Genomic DNA, 6,173 nt, shown 5'->3' with positions numbered 1-6,173 from the left:
CAGTTTGGGAAAGCTTATATTTACAGAGACACTGCAACACTGTTCTTTCAACCTATGAGTTGAGATAAAACTAGAATGTCTTTATATATATTTCATAATTACACCAGCATAACAGTATTCAGCATTCTTGTTTTAGCACATAAAAGAAACGTTTATTCTGAAGATAAATACTCACATACAAAAATGGCGGTGACATAAAATAAATTATAATATCTTCAATGACGATTGCATAAATTATTAATGCTTTACTGGGTGTAATCCTGTTTACTCTTCGTATCGTGATGTTAAATCTGGTCTCTCTCTCTCCTGGTGTTAACCCTTCTCTCCTCCTCAGTGTAATCACATCTCTCATCCAACTAGCTAAACACTGCTGGATATTTATCCAGACAATATCCCTTAGTCAGCCCTTGCTACTACTAATTCTATTACCAGATAATGTCCCACATCTTAAAACTGATGTCATATCTAATAAGGAACTGCCCATCCACCATACAACTTTATTACTAAATATGGCATGTCTTCTGGAAAGATCTTTTTTTAACCACAGTTGTAAATGGTCATTCAATTTTCACCCGCAGGGCCTCCCTTGCTCAGACAACTCTAAAATCACATTATAACTTAAAATACTTTGCTGATAACTGAATCTACAGAAGATACCAATTTACCACCATTAGAATAATATCATATTGTATATGTGCGATATAATATGTATAGAAAAGATTTTTAAGAAAAACATTTTAATTGAAAAATTACAGCTTATTACAGCAACAATAGCAGTGGGAAATGCTGTTATTGAGAATGACCATTTATGATTATTTACGTTTGTAAAATGATCAGTAAAAATGCTTCGCCAAAAATGTTATTTGTCCCCAAACAGCACCAGGATTCAGTTTTGGGTTCAAAGTTTTCATGTGATTGCCTTCAGTGTTATGGAAAGTTCCAAAATAAGAATGTTCAGCTTCGTAACAAAAAGTCTTGTAGACCAAATTCTGCACCACATTCTACATTCTCACCTATTCATTAAGGGTGCAATCCTACATTGTCGGCCAGTTGAATTTCTTAGGGGACTCTAAACAGGGAAGTGTTTGTCAATCAAGAGTTTGCTTTCGGTCTAGGACATTTGCTCACGGCCGTTGTACCGCGTCCAAGTCGCTGCCGGTGTTTAGCCGCCACTCGTCGAAGGGCCATATCTCTGCAGTCCATTTCGCCACCATGGTAAGCCCCTAACCTTATCCCTTACCTTAAAAACCGGGGTGACTGCGGCAAAGGGTCCCTCGGCAGCCAAATGCTGGCGCCGAGACTTGGTCTTGGTTCTGCCGCTACCAAATGTTTGCTTCTGGTTTTCTTTACCCTTATCTCACCCTGTCCTTATAGCAGAACCAATAAAGATAAGTGGAGGTGGGGAGGGGGGATTCTGGTTGTACAAGCACTTGCTGAAAACAGTGACATCTCATAAAGGGAGTTACCAGAGGAAATCACACCCCTTCCATGTCCAACTTCAAAGAATACATTAAAAATATTTATAGGTGTCAGATTTGGGTAAAAATTTATCAATTACCCAGATGTGACCCATCAAACATGTCACTGGAATTAGTTCACTTTGGTCTTTGGAGACAGTGGACCACTGGAGCTAACCAACATTATTCTCAGGTCCAGGGACTCCCTGGTTTCCGTGAAGCTAGCGGGTTTAAATCTCCCTCCAGGGGAAACAAAATGGCTGGAATATTTCAAGCCAATAGGAAGCTGGAACATCATTGGTTCAGGATTCTCATTTTCCTTTAAAAGCCACGAAGAAAGGCTGGTGATTTGACCAATATCTTGGGAACCAAAAGGATATGAGCTAAAAATTGTGCGATTCTGCTCACGAGGACCCCCCAGTTCCCATACTATAAAGGGGAGTAGTTAGGGTGGTTTGCTGCTTTAAACTAAGACCCAAATGCATGGACTAATAGCATATCCTTGTGCAAATAAGTTATAAATCTTATGGTAATGACAAGTCAGGTAAAATAATGGTCTAGTCATGAACGCCTGCAAACATTTTAGTATTGTGATAGAATAACTTTTTAGTGCTTCAAGGATAATGCAAGTGCGCCACCTACAATTATTAAATGGCATTTTTAATCTTATAACGTAGTGCTATACTAAATATAAACCCAGAGTAAACACAAGTTTCTGTTTTTTTGGGGCTCTGTATCAAAGTTTTGAAAGCTGCACAACTGGAGCAAAAACACTACCAGCTTTACCAAATAACATGTAGAATTACCAAATAACATGTAGAATTACCAAATAACATGTAGAAAGCAATGGGACGTTTTGCTTCAATACATTTGATGACGTTTTTTGTTGTTGTTCAGGTTCTGACCCAGTTTGGCAGCCGGGAGACTTTGATACATAGCCCCCATCGTTTTGTGGTGGTTAGTAGAATCTTCTCACTCATCTCATCATTGTTGTCTATATGTTGGGGATGGGTCATTACAGTACGTGTGTTTGTAGGTGGTCTCTTGCACGTATGAAATGCTAACTGCTAGAACATATTTCTCTTTAAAACACTTTGTTTCCTGTTTCAAATATATCATTTTTTTTAAGTATGTATAGATGACCTGATGAGCTTGTACAGAGTAAGTAGACTGTACATTTTGCTTCCATTGATAAACAGTGATCATCATTGTAGACACAAGGTTCTGATAAGCACTTTGTCTGCATTATTACTTAAGGTGACAAAACAGTGAAAGGTTTGGGAAGGGGACGATCACATTGTAAAAGGGACCAACATCACACCCTCATAAATATTACTTTATTTAAAGCAGGAAAATATCTTGCACTTAATTTTTTTAGTTCTAGGATTAAAGCAGGGGGTCTTCAGGGCAGAACTGTGTCAATTTCAGCTTCGGGGACCCTCTGCTTTCAGAGATACCTCCACGTAGGGGGTGCCAGTATCTCTGCAGCCAGAGAACTGGTGTGTCTAATGTAAACATGGCTTAAATGTCCCGTGTCACACTAGCCCACGGGAAGCCATGATGTCCTCCCTTGCGCCTTCCTATTGTCCTATATGACCCGGACATTTAAACTCCAGGGATACCTACACCACCTACAGTCCCCAGAGCTGAAATTAACAGTCCATCTCAGGAGAGACCTCTGCTTCAATCCTAAAACTAGTATTTGAGATATATATATATATATATATATATATATATTATATATAGATCAAAGTTTAAGGAAGGTTACCAATTTGTGCCAAGCTACTGCTACGGCTGTCAACAGTAGAGAGCATTGGGACTACTGTCCTACACCTGGTGGCTGGGAGTTGAAACCCAGAAGTTGCACCCTGCCGACCATTTGACCCAACTCCCGCTATTGACCGCCTGCCAGGGACCTCTACCACGCTGGTTAGAGGTACACAGGGCACCCCCTGCTGTTCTTTACAGCTGTAACTTTACTGGACAAGTTGCCCCAAATAGAGATTCAGTGATGAGAGATTTTATTATTGGCGTGTATGTGTATCGTGAAACACAAATACAAAAACAAACAAAGTTTGTGAACTGCAGTTGCACATGAACTAAATTACAATAAGTTATATGTTGGTGTGTAGTGTCTTGTGATTGTGAATGCATACGGATTTCCCAATTTAAACTATGCAAAGGATAAACACTTATTTCACAAATTGCCCAGCCTTCTTTCATTGTCACAAGGATGATGCTATAATTAAAGGGTGTTCGTTTTCTTAACCAAGTCTTAAGTAGAATTTCAGTACAATAAAGATGGAGAACAAATTAAGTTGCAAGAAGTATAATAATAATGTTTGTTCTTATATAGCGCTTTACAGAGACATTTTGCAGGCACAGTCCCTGCCCCGTGGAGCAGTCTATGTTTTTGGTGCCTGAGGCACAGGGAGATAAAGTGACTTGCCCAAGGTCACCAGTAGCTGACACTGGGAATTGAACCAGGTTCCCCTGAACCAAACTCAGTGCCAGTGTTTTTACTCACTGAGCCACTTCTTCCATATAATTAGTATTGATACTAATTATAGGGAAGTTTAGACCTGTGCATACCTCATGTACTTGTGCATACCTCATGTACTTGTGCATACCTCATGATTGCACGAGGAGCTGGACAATCGTAACATCAAGAAACAATTCATGGATGCATTTCACGCATATTTACACTAAGCAGTCTTCTTCCACAAGACACCTCGCAGTACTAGAAAACACTGTAGTTCATGGATACACTAAGGCCAGCAGCCCGTAATGTTTTAGGGCAGAACACTGCTTTATAAATATGGAGTTCCAGCAGTGTCTTAGCACTAACCCATTTAAGGTGTAGTCCCACTTAGGAACCAATTCACATCTTTACAGTGATGTGTACATTAGGTTAAAATTAATTGATCGACAAACATTCCTACAATTGTAAGTATTTTATTATTTATGGAAGTCTGTCAGTTTTCCACCTACTACAGGCAGTTTTAAGGGAGGTGACTGATTTCACGCCTTCAGCATGTCAAATGACCAATTAGAAAGACAGGACAAATGAGATAGTGGACCTCTAGAGCAGGCCTGCACAACTCCAGTCCTCGAAGGCCACAAACAGGCCAGGTTTTCAGGATATCCCTACTTCAGCACAGCTGGCTCAATTAGTGGCTCAGTAATACTGAGCCACTAATTGAGCCAGCTGTGCTGAAGTAGGGATAACCTGAAAACCTGGCCTGTTTGTGGCCCTCGAGGACTGGAGTCGTGCAGGCCTGCTCTAGATGAAGATTGTACAACCTAGTTTCAAAGAAGAGATGCCCTTGTTCTTTCTTGCCAATTAAACTCAACCCTATTGTGCCCCAACAAGTAACATAAATGATTGTCAACTGTCTCAAGTAACACCATCTTCTTAACAGTTATACTGCATCTTGCATAGAAATGTTGAGCGCTGTTAACGTTCCAATTTTTAAACGGTACAGCCACCCGAACCTGTAAATAAAATCTAATCGCATAGGGATATTGGTAGAAACGGTCTCACAGATATGGATGTTCCCTTTGAAGTTGAAATACATTCAAGAAACTTAAGTATGGAGGGGAAAAAAATGAAGTAAAATATTATAGTGTCTCAAACAGAACAATAGCAACCATTTGATTTAACATACAAAAAGTGAAGATACAGTTGTTGAAATAATTAGGGGAAAAAACAAAACACTTGTGGCCTTTATTTGAATGCATTAAGTTCATTCTGTAATGCCCTTATACACTGCCCTGATAAGGATCAATGCAGAAATATTTAGAGCAGCTGGATTAGGGCAATATGTGCTGATGTGCTGATGGATCTGAGCTGAGGTTTTTCTATGCCGTGTTAACATTTGATTGTAGAACACCAAGGACAATGCTCGTCAACTGGTGGACCATGGGCCAAATCTGACCTCTGAACGACCTTGGAGTGGCCTTTGGACTTTCTGCTCCTGCTAATTTCATTGCAGCTACCGGGGCAAAGTGAAAATGTTCACACTACACTCACTGACAAGCCAAAGGTAAATATACATGGTTTAAGGTTGTGCATACTTCCAAACATTTTGCATGTGTTGTAACGTAATTTCGGATAGATTTAAATACTGTTTGTGGCCTTTCTACTCCTTCCCAAATCCACCCCCTCAATCCGGCACTTTTTCAAAACTGAAGAGTCATGACCTAGGATGCGGCTGAGATTAAAATAATTCAGCAGTTAACGATGAGTGTGTAACGCTTGCGGTCACCACGAACAAGGCGGGACCCCTTACAATTCCTTACAGAGAGATCACCAACACTTCAAGAGAAGAGCATTACAAATCACTGTTGTAATTGATGGGACCAACAGCAATAAAAAATATCCAGCAGGAAAGAGTAAAACATGGTATGAGATACAGACATTGAGATCTTTGTGTCCACTACAAAAATGCTAGAGATACATGAATAATACCACATGGTGGGTAGTACTCAAATTATACTGCTACTAGTTGACAAATTGACTGAACTTAGTTTTCAAGGGTGTATCCATTCAATTAAAGAACAACACCTGTGAAGTGGGCTTGTGGGTTACATCCGATTTCTGAAATAAAATAAGTTCATATTTACTACACAAAATACACAAGGCATTTTTAGAATTTGGTTCAAAACCAAATAATTAGTTCACGTGCGATACAAAATCCAGACCTAAAAGGGTTA

Source organism: Ascaphus truei, chromosome 12, assembly GCF_040206685.1.
Source record: "Ascaphus truei isolate aAscTru1 chromosome 12, aAscTru1.hap1, whole genome shotgun sequence".
In the NCBI taxonomy this organism is placed as follows: domain Eukaryota; kingdom Metazoa; phylum Chordata; class Amphibia; order Anura; family Ascaphidae; genus Ascaphus; species Ascaphus truei.
The sequence above is the reverse complement of the archived record's forward strand: the minus strand, read 5'-3'. Positions refer to the sequence as shown.